The 12,865-nt window shown below is 43.2% G+C and overlaps 1 protein-coding gene across 1 annotated transcript in view; it reads right to left on the bottom strand.

Moving 5' to 3' along the window:
• Nucleotides 1-12,865, bottom strand: part of RAD51B (RAD51 paralog B) — a 608,130-nt gene that overhangs the window by 166,572 nt on the left and 428,693 nt on the right. The gene's annotated exons all lie outside the window — the stretch shown is intronic.

The following is a 12,865-nucleotide window of genomic DNA, read 5'->3' as shown; positions in this document are numbered from 1 at the left end:
AAGACTGCTAAGTACACAGGTAGGAAAACCCCAGCTCTGACTTTCATCAGTTGTATCTTGAGGCCAGAATATCTGGCAAAGTCTCCAGGTCATTCAAATCACAGAAAACCCAGGAAACAGACTCACTTTTTTTTTTTTTCCAGCTTAAACTATTTATCAATTCTTTCTAAATGCTGAGCAAATTGGGACAGAGAGGTATTGTCATATCAGCTGAATAATATTAACACAAGGCCAACCAGAGAATGAAAATGCATATGTGCACATTTTATCATTTTTAAGATTATATCCACAACATACAATATCACAGTGCTGAAGAGAAGCAACGATTTAACATCTGAATGCCTGGGGCTTCTTTCCTTGTTAACGTGAAAATCAGAATTTTCTTTCCAAATTTGTGAAATTGGAATAAAACTCATCTCTAAAGGACTAGCACTCTTCTTCTTTTAAACAAGTTGAATTCTAACAAAAGAATTTCGAAGTCTCACTACATATTTAAAACACAAATGAACAGAATCTGACCTATACAAAATAAAGTTCATAACATTTAAAATTCCTAGAAAGAACTCTAAAATTACTTAATTCACATGGTTTATTTCCACACAATAATTTAATATGTGGTTCTATCAAGAAATTATTCTTTTCCTTAAAAACTCTCATTTATAAAATTTACTCTATTGTTTATAAAGCTAAAGAACAAAACACAGACTCTCTCTTGGAAAACTGCTGCCCGACTAATGCCACGGTCAGTTCCCCAGGTTTGGGTGTTCCCATCATGGGCACATTGGTGAGCCATTTTGGTCCTTCTTCTGAAAAACTAGGCATTTGGTGCCTGAAATACGCATCTGGCCAGACTGTCTTGGTCTGTCCCAAGGGTCAGCTATGGTTTTGTTGCCATCCTGATTGGAGTAGAAATGGAAATCGTCTCCATTCTTAGTTGTCCAGCTTTTCAGCTGCACCTCTGTTGCTGTCTCTTGAATGGACCAATGACACGTTATAAATCCTATGCCAATGGCAGCTTAATTGGGGGCGGAGAGGGCAGCAGGATGGCAAGGTCAGGTAAAGAAATGAAGTACTCTATTAGCAAAGACAGCCTGTCCAAGGTCTTTGTGTGTCAACAAGGCTCGTGTAAGTCCCCAGTTTCTCCGCAGCGATGATCTGCAGATATCTGCCAGATATTGTATCTGCCATAATATGTATAAAACATAATAATGTATCTGCCAGATATTGCAGTATTCCACTGAGTGCTTGGTAATCTTTTCCCTCCTATTCATTTGTATTGCTCATTTTCATCTGGATGGGTAAGAATCACATATGATAAGTCTTTCAATTAAAATGTCTGGAAATGGTCAAATAATAGCCTGCTCTCTTATGAAACAATATTCATATTTAGGAGCAAGAGTAAGAAATTATGTTCATTTTCCTCTTTATTTTATAGGGTATGAGCTTTGGAGTTCGATAGAACTGGGTTCAAATTCTGACACTGTGAACCCTGGGAAAGTTACTAAAATCTTCGAACTTCATCTATTCATAGGTAAAATAACACCTATCTTATAGAATTGTTATGAGAATTGAATAAGATAATCAATAACCAATGCAAGGTATTAAATACAGGGTCTGGCACATGATACATATCCAGTAAATGTAAGTCATTGTTGTTGCTGCAATTTCCTTCAGAAGGGTGTTATATAGGCTAATAAATTACTAATAAAGCATATGCCACATGCCTCAGATATTAGATCTAGTAACAACATGAAATCACAATTTTCTACATCAAGATCAGCACCTGATCATTTCTGCCAATCTTAGTCCTTCCGAAGCTTTCTTTAGTTGCAAAGAATTATGTAAAAATCTCAGTAAGAAAAAGATAGTAATTTTTAAAGCAAAGCCAGCAACAAACTGATATTGTTCTGAGTTCTACATAATTTGTCTACTAATGAAGAAAATAATGTATCTGCCTGTCATAGTCTTTTTAAAAAAGTGAAGCTTCAAGAGAGCTAAATGTGTAAGCTCTATGTTTTAAGGAATTCTTCTAAAAGATGGCTTGGTGAAAATGACTAAAACACTAGTGATACAGTAACAAGAAAAAAAGTTACTAAATACTGACCATGCAGAGCATGTTACTATGTACCCGGGGGAAAATAAAGAGATGAAGCCTTGGTGTGTCTTCTCGAGAAACTAAGTAAGTTAAACGTAAAACATTTACTAAGGTATTCAGACCACTTATTCTCAATTGCATTATTATTTCCCTGGTCCTACAATGGAAATGAGCACCTAGATGATGTTTTTATTATACATAGCTAATAAGAATGATACCTTCCCAAACCTAAAAGCAAACTACAGGTGTGCCTCCAAAGATGCCCACCCCCACCGCCACTTCCAATGAAAGAGTAGATAGAGAAGAAAACATTTTCACTCTCCAATGGCAAAAGAACAAGCGCTTCCATGGTTTTGATAATAATCCACTCCCTTTTTACTCTGAGTCTGAAAGCCAAATTGCTGAAGGGATACACAACAACCAAACTCGGGAGGGTGCTCTTACTGAATTGTGATTTGCTAAGCCTGTGATCAGCAAAATGATAGAATGGAAACCTTTCCAAACAGCACCGCTTACAAATAATCATGACTTGGGTGGAAGCCTATGGATGTGCTGTCCTCTGAGGCAACCTGGAGTCATGAAAATGACACTCCTAAAATAACTTATCAAATACTATTACATGTTATGAACAGAGTCTTAACACTATCTGCTTTTAGAAAATGAGTTTTGATACTGACACTTCAGAGGGGCTTTCCTGCTGCTTTGCTCTGTTGAAAAGATGAAGCCTTCTCACACTTGGTACTGAATTTGTCCAAGAGTGCTGTGTACATGATGAGGTTGAGAAGTTTGGAGTCAGACACATCTGAGTTCAGATCCTGGATTCCACCACTTACTGTGTGATGATGGGCAAGTGTCACAACTTCTCTGGGTATAATTCTTAATTCACAGAGTTCTGAAGATTAAGCTGAATAATGCTCATAAAGTCCTAAGGATAGTGCCTGGCCAGTGGGAAATGCTTAAACATTAACTTCCATCATTGTCTTTAGTTATCTTTTGCTGACTTTATACCTGGCTTGTTTAGACAGAAAACCTATGCCTGATTCCCTTTTGTACAATATATAGTACACTGATGACAAAGAACAAATATTGGTTGGTGATATGCTAAAAAAGCAATAAAAATTTAAATGAAAGTGCATGCTATTTTTGCCATTTCTCTAAAAATATGACTAGTTGGAAACATATAACAGTCCCTCTTCCTGCTACTACCATCAATTTCAAATCCAAAGGCTACAGTGAGACTCTTGAACTACGGAGAAATTTTGCTTTTAGGTTTTTTTTTTTTTTATGGTTGTGATTACATCTTTACATCTGAAGCCAGGAGGAAATGGAACTCAGCTTAAAGTTTACTCTTCAGACCATAGAGGATGATCTACTTACTGGGAGAAATAGGCAGCCCTATACAATGTATAAGGTAACTACTAACTAAACTCCATTCAGCGTTAAATAAGGAGAGATCAATTTCTCCCAAGACTTCCTTGCAACATCAGCTGGTTATAGGATGTTTCAGGTACACATGAAAGGAAATGACTTCTCAGATCATGTCATATACACTTGGAGTCTCATTTTTAGTGCTCCCCTCCCCAGGCAAAATAAAGGGGTTCCATAAGTTTGCCCTTGGATTCTAAGTTTCCCTTGCATCACCCAACTTCTCTAAATGCATCCTATTCAACCCTTGTGTGTACTGAAGTTGAACAGCTAAGCTCAATTCAAGGGAACAGTGAAGCTTTCTAAGGAAGAAGTTTCAGAGTACAGATTTATAAAAAACCTAATAGCCCCTGCCTTCATAGACTTCTCTCATAAGCTAGCGAGGAGATGGAAAAACATGAACCATTTAAAGACAAGAAAAACTAATAAGGCAGACAGGTGGCAATGAATGTCATTTTTGTCAGAAGGCAGAAGGTCCTGGGGAAGAAAATCCAGCCAACAGACAAACGAAAGCATGACTCCCTTCCAGTAAGTAGCAAAAAGGTAGCTTACGAAAGGAAATACCTAGGGATAAGCAGGCAGGACCTCCCAATTGGCTCAGTGGTAAAGAATCCAAGGCAGGAGATGTAGGTTTGATTTCTCGGTTGAGAAGCTCCCCTGGAGAAGGAAATGGCAACTCACTTCAGTGTCCTTGCTTGAAAAATCCCATGGACAGAGGAGCCTGGTGGGCTATAGTCTATGGGGTTGCAAAGAGTTGGACACAACTGAGAGGCTGAACAACAACAAAGCAGGTAGGGGTAGGATGAGCTGGTCAGAAGAAGCATCAGCCCCCAGGGCCAGGGAACTGGTGAGCTGGAGTCTGCTGACCCTCCACCAGTCTCTGTGTCCAGTGTGGACCATCTGCCTTCAGTGGGCACATCTTTCTTCGGCTACACTAGGACAAGACTAATCTAGGCTATTCCTACACCCTGCTCATGCCTCCCACTCCTGGTCCTGCCTTATGGGGCCTCTGTATGTGTCTAGTTTGTATGTACCTAACCTGATCCACCCTACACTGAAGTATTAAAGAATTATCTTTGCAGGGACCTTCATTAGCAGCCACTCAGTATAGTCCAGCCCACTGAGTACTAGAAAGTGATGGAGAGAAGAAAGAGTGGGACAGTGCTGGAGAAATCAGAGCAGGAAATTGTCAGGCCTAAAAGTCCAGCCTTTGAAAAAGAGGCTCTTTTTATTTGACTCTTAGGAGGCAACAAAGAGTGATTGTGCGGTCAACCAGGAGTAGAATAAGTTGGAATGGGATATCTGGCCCCGTTTGGTTCAGCAGAAGAGAGATTCATGATCAACAAGACGGTAGCTGAACATCTGTAAGTCGGATATTTTTAAGGACCTAAGAATACGGCACATGCCCTCATTTAGCATTCTGTGTGGGCAGGTGAGAGGCAAACTTTTTAATCCCTTCTTTTCAGAGAGTGAACTAGAGTCATTGGCCTGAGATTAATAGTTCAGATAAGAAAGGGGGTCTGCAGGCCTCCCTGCCCACTCTCCCTCCCAAGACAGCACTGGGCAGAGGAGAAGAGAGACAACAACTCTCAGCCCACAGCCACAGACAGGTCCAGGCCTTGAATCCGGGTCACCAGAATCTGATCTAATAAAAGTAATGAACAGAGGGTCTAACATCTATTTTTTTAATACAAATTTATTTATTTTAATTGGAGGCTAATTACTTTACAATATTGTATTGGTTTTGCCATACATCAACATGAATCTGCCACAGGTGTACACGTGTTCCCCATCCTGAACCCCCTTCCCACCTCCCTCCCCATACCATCCCTCTGGGTCATCCCAGTACACCAGACCTGAGCATCCTGTATCATGCATCAAACCTGGACTGGCGATTCGTTTCACATATGATATTATACATGTTTCAACATTTAGAAATACATTAAAAGATTATGAAAATGCTACACTGACTGGTTCCAAATAGGAAAAGGAGTACGTCAAGGCTGTGTATTGTCACCCTGCTTATTTAACTTATATGCAGAGTACATCATGAGAAACGCTGGACTGGAAGAAACACAAGCTGGAATCAAGATTGCCGGGAGAAATAATCAATAACCTCAGATATGCAGATGACACCACCCTTACGTCAGAAAGTGAAGAGGAACTAAAAAGCCTCTTGATGAAAGTGAAAGAGGAGAGCGAAAAAGTTGGCTTAAAGCTCAACATTCAGAAAACGAAGATCATGGCATCCGGTCCCATCACTTCATGGCAAATAGATGGGGAAACAGTGGAAACGATGTCAGACTTTATTTTTGGGGGCTCCAAAATCACTGCAGATGGTGGTTGCAGCCATGAAATTAAAAGACACTTACTCCTTGGAAGGAAAGTTATGACCAACATAGATAGCATATTGAAAAGCAGAGATATTATTTTGCCAACAAAGGTCCATCTAGTCAAGGCTATGGTTTTTCCAGTGGTCATGTATGGATGTGAGAGTTGGACTGTGAAGAAAGCTGAGCACCGAAGAATTGATGCTTTTGAACTGTGGTGATGGAGAAGACTCTTTAGAGTCCCTTGGACTGTGAGGAGATCCAACCAGTCCATCCTAAAGGAGATCAGTCCTGGGTGTTCATTGGAAGGAATGATGCTAAAGCTGAACCTCCAATACTTTGGCCAACTCATGCGAAGAGTTGACTCTTTGGAAAAGACCCTGATGCTGGGAGGGATTGGGGGCAGGAGGAGAAGGGGACGACCGAGGATGTGATGGCTGGATGGCATCACCGACTCGATGGACATGAGTTTGAGTGAACTCCGGGAGTTGGTGATGGACAGGGAGGTGTTGGTGCTGTGATTCATGGGGTTGCAAAGAGTCAGACACGACTGAGCGACTGAACTAAACTGAACCGAACACTGTAACAAGTCCAGTCTTGTGGCAAGAGTGCTTTCAGACTCTGATGCTAATAAATAACCATAAACCAAGTAAAGCTCAGACTTCTGTGAGAGGGCTAAGCATCTGAGGCAATCCTAGCCAAATTCTGCCAGTCTTTTTAGTGGCTTTCAGTGACTTCAGACGCATGTAAGTGGCTTGTCATTTCCAAAAGCCATAGGAGGCTTGAACACTAACGCTCTTCATGTTCATGGTGCAACAAAATTTGAGGAGTTGTCTGGGCTGGAGGGAGCTTCCTTGGTGGCTCAGCTGGTAAAGAACCCGACTGCCAATGCAGGAGACACAAGAGATATAGGTTCAGTCCCTAAATGGGGATAATCCCCTGGAGTAGGAAATGGCAACCCACTCCAGTATTCTTACCCAGAAAACTCCATGGACAGAGGAACCTGGCACGGTATAGTCCACAGGGTCACAAAGAGTCGGACACAACTGAAAACACACACACACATACATACTGGTCTAGAAGAATCATCGGGCAATGTCAGGCATCCTGCGGGAATTTCTATACCCATAAGGGTACCAGCTTTGCCCTCCTGCTCACTCTCTGCCAGAAACCTGCTATAACATAGCAGAGAAGCAGAGAAGTTTCAAGATCACTTTAACTGTGCCTGAAGAGCTAGGCGCAGTGAAGGTCCTGATACCCACAGATCCCAAAAGAACAGGCAGCCCCCTGGATAAACTGGGCAGCCGGAGAAAGGGCATCAGCTGATGAGAAAGAGAGACTTCAGGACTAACTCTGCTCCCAAACTGCTTGCCTGATGCCAAATCTAGCACTCTCAAAACGACCAAGCTCTAAACTAAAGTGGCACAGAAGTTTTTTAGAAGAATATAGATACATACATATATGGGTATAACCAAGGGATTCCCAGGTGGTGCTAATGGTAAAGAACCCGACTGCCAATGCAGAAGGCAGTTTGATCACTGGGTCGGGAAGATCCCCTGGAATAGGGCATGGCAACCCACTCCAGTACTCTTGCCTGGAAAATCGCATGGACAGAGGGGTCTGGCGGGCTATAGTCCATAGCGTTGCAGAGTTGGACATGACTGAAGCAACTTAGCATGCGCGCGCGCGCACACACACACACACACACACACACACACGTATAACCAAATCACACTTTGCTATACACTTGAAACACAATACTGCTGCTGCTGCTGCTAAGTCGCTTCAGTCATGTCTGACTCTATGCAACTCCACAGTAAACACACTAACACAATATTATAAAGCAACTATACTTTGATTAAGAAAAATAAAGGGACTATAGCCAAACCTTTCCCCAAATATGAAACAAATATGACAGGGCTCTGGTTTGATTCCTGTCAAACCAGGGCTCCGGTTTGAAGCCTGTATTAATTATTTTTATATTAAACACAACCTATCTGCTTAAGGTACCCTTTTTAAAATATTACTTTTGGTATCTGGAATGATCCGAATTGCCAGGTATGACTGTGACGGAGCCTTACTATCTAAACACAGGCCTTGATCCAGTCAGAAATCCTGAATTTTCATCCTGCCTCGGTTAAGGATTACTGAATGCCTTGCTCTTAAGGAGACAGAGGATGGAATTTTCCTGTGAGAAATTGTTAAGGTTCGTTGAGTCCTTTCATCACCAAGGCTTGAGAGAAAGGCCCTGGAGTGGTTTTCACCATCCTTTCCTCTTGCCTCCCAACCATGACAGTGTCTACCCCATCCGGCCTGATGAATAGGAGCTAAGAGTAAGAGGGAGACTGTGGGGGCTGGGGGGAGGCGGGAGAAGCCCAAGAAGAGAGAGGGGGTGCTCTGAGTACAGCGTGGGAACAGGGTAAGCCCCCCTAAAAGCAGATCCTAAAAGCAGACTCGACGATTCCCCGCCCCCTCCCTTCCCATCACTTCCAGCTTTGAAAGGAGATATCCAATATTTGAGGAAAAGTCAGACCAAATATTTTGGAGTTTGAGCATCACAAATCTGGTTTTACTATTCACTGGCTTAGTTTTGCCAAGCTCTGGAAAATTATAAATCATTTCATTATGGAAAAAAAAAATCATTTTTCTTTAGCTTCAGCCCAGAGAATAGCAACTGTCAGCTCTAGAATAAAGAACTGATAGGGTTTTAGTATTCCAGCCTGCTATTTCCATCTTGAAGTTCTGTGACAACTGTTCTCTGGGAAAATCTGAAAGGCTATGGGGGATTTTCCTGTAGAAATATTTGTGGTAAAAGGACCAAACTGAACTTTGGCTCGACGAAAAGATTACTGTGTGAGTTAGGAAGGCTGCCTTTTAGTTTTGGCACTGTCCCTAACCTGCTGTGCAGTGTCCCTAACCTGCTGTGCAGTGTCCCTAACCTGCTGTGCAGTGTCCCTAACCTGCTGTGCAATGTTGGGAAAGGCTCCGAACCTCTCTGTACCTAAAAGTGAGTCCATAAAAGACGTGAAGAAAAGAACGTATTATGACTGTAATGGCAGCCCACTACGAAAAGGTTTCACACCACATCGGTATTAGTGCCGTACTTAATATTTCACCACTATCCTTGGTTCTCATCATGTCTAACCTTAGGAAATCCATCCTACATAGAACCAATTGGCAGAGTCTAAGGAAGAGAGGAAGGGAAAAAAGAATAAGGGAGACAACTTTAAATAATTCTGTGTTCATGCTGAGAATATTTTCAATCTTGATAAAATCCACATCTCCAATAGTAGACCTGGGGGTGGGGGGAAATCTCTGTTGCAGATTTCACTGTGATTTTCACAGGTAGAGCTAGTATGGGGAGTCCCTAAAGAAGATACTGGCTCAGTATGAGGCAACACAAACAGAAGAACAGAAAAGAATCTTCTCATCCTTGCACAAACACACATTCAGTCAGTCACAAAGGGACTGATGATGTACTGCTTACACTCTGTTGCAGCCACTGCCTTGACCACCAAGTTTAGAGAAAATGCACTGAGGCAAGTACCATGTCTGCCATTTGGCCAAAATAAACACACGAGCAGAGCAGACAGGGGCTGCACCACAGGGCGCTTTCCCCTTGGCCTACTTCTCCTGGGGTGCGCATACGAGAGGATGTAGTGGAAACCCTGGGCCGGCAGCTATTGTGCCGTGGACGTAGGCGTGAAGTGCTCGGGTTCCACGGTCGGCTCACTGTTCCACTGGCCCCAGCGGGGCTGAGGTTAACACGTGTTGGTTCCGGGTCTCAGATGGGGCGACAGTTGTAACGAGGCCACAAAGAACAGGCTGGGGTGCTGTTTCCACCTGCAGCAACCTCGGCGGCATCCTGTCAGCGATGTGGGGCCCACTGCAGGAAGCAACACGCACCATTGGTGAACTGCGACAGTGCGTCCACAGCGGCTTCCAATGGTGCGCACACCAACGGTGTGCAGTTCTGCAGTTAGCACGGGAGCAAAAGAGTCTCCGGAAGCCAGGGCTTGGAAAAGAACAAGGCCAACTGTCAGAAGACTCTGAGGTTCCCAGACGTGGAAGAAACCTTCCTCTGCTGTACATTTCCTGTGGCCGAGTGGCTTTTGCAGGGTGTTTGGTTGGTTGTCTTCGCCCACACCCCTACTGCCCACTGAGCCCTACAGAAAGGCAGGGGAGGTGAATTTCCAACACCCCCCCCGAGTTTCTGCTGACCTTTTTAGGTGTTTTGTTACTTGGTGGTGCTTTCTATTCACTTATACGCCTGGGCTCTGGGGATTCCCCTCTCTTTGATTTGCAAAGAGGATTAGAAAGACACAGTTTTGTGATCAGTCCATCACAGACGGCTGCTATTAACTGATTTCCCCTCCTTAGACTCATCTGAGATCAAGAAAACACCCCTGTTGAGTCACTTGCTCCCTGGGGGGTCAGAAAATACAGTTCTTGGGGGAGTCCAGGCTGATAAACACTAACCTGGCTATTCTCCAGGCCCCACCACGCTTACAGTGGCTTAGAGCTGGGAGAGGCTAAAGCCCAGAGGGGCCTCCGAGGAACTTCCAAAGCAGGATGAGCCAACACTGGTCTGACTCCTTGTTTCTCTATTTCACACAGGCAAATGGCAGGCTAACCAAGGGCTCTCCAAACTCAGTAAAAGGATGTGTGCATTCAACTCTATCTCCAGAGGGAATCTGTGGCATAAAATGGGAGCAGAGGTCACTCACTGTCTGTTCAAAAGGAGGTCAAAAGGTCTGCCTAGGAACAAATTTCCAAGGCAGCAGCCTCATCAGATATGCTCTTGAACAAAAGCTATTTATATGACATCCTCCAGGAAGGGATATTGTGTAAGGTGTTATTTAAAAACAAAAGGTGCAGGGCAGAGTAGTGGCTGGGTGCTGAAGCAATGCTGTCTGTGTCTATACCTAAGTACATGATATCAATAAAGGCAAACAGTAATCAACTTTGATTAAACAGAGTCAATTTGGGATAGACACAAGAAGAACAGGCCCAGAATAAATACATTAACATGGTTAAATATTTACGTGGTGATGAGGAATAGACTTCCTCCCAAGGCAATGCCACGTAGTGGAGATCTTCCATCATGGCCAATGGTAAGCCAACGACCAATCACATGCTACAGGCCCATAAGATGGGTATCCTGGCAGGTCACACTCAATGACAGATGACAAGGAGACCCGAGTCTCCCATACCCACTCTGGTGGCTTGGGAATGGCCACCTGAAGCACGGACCCGGGAGGAAACATGAGGTGGTGTCAGGCGTCTGCGTTGCTAGAGGGGATGGGGGGGCACGGTGCTGCTGAGCTTGCCCACCGTCGCGTGAGTGTGCCATCCTGAAATTCTTATCACTTTCAGTTGCTTTCTACCATCTTGTTCACCTTGCACTTGACATCATTAACTAGTACAATCGCACCATCTTCCACAAGCATGACACTTTTCAGATTTTTCAGAATTTGTTCACAGAATGGTCTCAGTTGACCCTCACTACCTTGGGAAGGAAGATGAAAAATAACCCAGGCAGCTGCCGTGTGTCAGAAGGGTGGGCTCGGCGGTCAGACCTCCTGAGTTTCCATCTCAGTTCCACCACCTACTGGCTGGATAGTTTCAGGTAAGATACTTGGGCCCTCTCTGTCTTTCTTCAACTCTGTAATTGAGATAACAATCATACCTACTGTGGGGATAAATGACTTGGATACAAAGCACTTAAGACAGTGCCTAATATCTAGCAGGCGCCTAAAAAATATTAGCTCTTTATTCTATCCACTTCAATTTTCCCAGTGAAAACAACTGAGGCTTCTGACCTCTATATTCTATCTCTATATGTTTCACAGTTCACTCACTTGGACTATAGACCCCACCCCAAGTGCCCTAGTCTGAAATAACCCTTTTACTCTTAAGTTTCCACCTTTCTGGGGCCAATTTAATCTTGCCTCTTCCATGAGCTCTTTCCTAACTATGCTAGCTGACACTGATCTCTCAGTTCTGAACACTCCCACCCTAGAATCAGTACCGAGTATGAGAATTTTTCCCTAGTTATGTCACCCATGTTATTCTTATCTGTCGACCTTCAGTGTAAATGCTATGAGGTTTTATGTGTTTCTAAAGGAGGGGAGGGAAAGGCAGGGAAACTAACAACTACTGAGCACTTCCTATGTATCAGACCTTGTACCAAGTACTTTACATACATTAGCTCATTTCATCCTCATACCCCAGTAAAGTAAACATTATTATCATAGTTTTGAAGATGAGGAAACTGAGGTTTAGAGAAATTGAGCAATTTTCTGAGACCAAATAGTTAGCACGTGGAAGAGCCGGATTCAAACCAGATCTGTCTGGCCCTCTAGCCTACGCTGGTTCTACCACATAAAAGGCTCTCCATATGAAAACTCACAGCCTCATGGATCTTTGTCGATTAATTTCTTCAGAGCCAGCCATTTGCTGATATAACACTGACCAAGTTCTGTGCTGTTTAAAGCAAAATCACATGTAAAAGAAAACTGTACAAAACATTTGAGAATAAGACAAGCTTTCAGTGACAGGAAAAAAGCAGTCGACTGACTGCTGTCTGGCAGAGCTGGAAATATTGAGTCTTCAGGCCAGGGAGGAACCATGCTCTAGCAGGTATGGCGAGAGAAAGGACACAGACTCCTGCAGTCTATTCCTGTCTTGGCCTCTAGCCACTTTGCTAGTATCTTCACTTCTGCTCAAATGCGATGACAAGAGTTTCAGAAGAAAGGCTGCCACATAAGAGCAGAATAAGAACAGGCAGTTAGTTGGTTAAAAGTGGCAGAGCCGCAAACAGCACTGAGATCTGGAGCAGTTCACAGCTGGGACAAATTCCATTTGGGCGTTTGTCTTTACAGCTTCACGTCAATTCTTAGAGAGCAGCACCGGATATGGAGCAATCCTTAAATCTAAATGATAATAATATCTATGTGGTCTTTTTTTTTTTTTTTTTTGACTCTTCATTTAAAAAAAAATTATAGTTGATTGA

This window comes from Budorcas taxicolor, chromosome 10, assembly GCF_023091745.1.
Source record: "Budorcas taxicolor isolate Tak-1 chromosome 10, Takin1.1, whole genome shotgun sequence".
NCBI classification, from domain to species: Eukaryota; Metazoa; Chordata; class Mammalia; order Artiodactyla; family Bovidae; genus Budorcas; species Budorcas taxicolor.
Note: the sequence above shows the minus strand (reverse complement) of the source record. Positions and strands in the feature narration are given on the sequence as shown.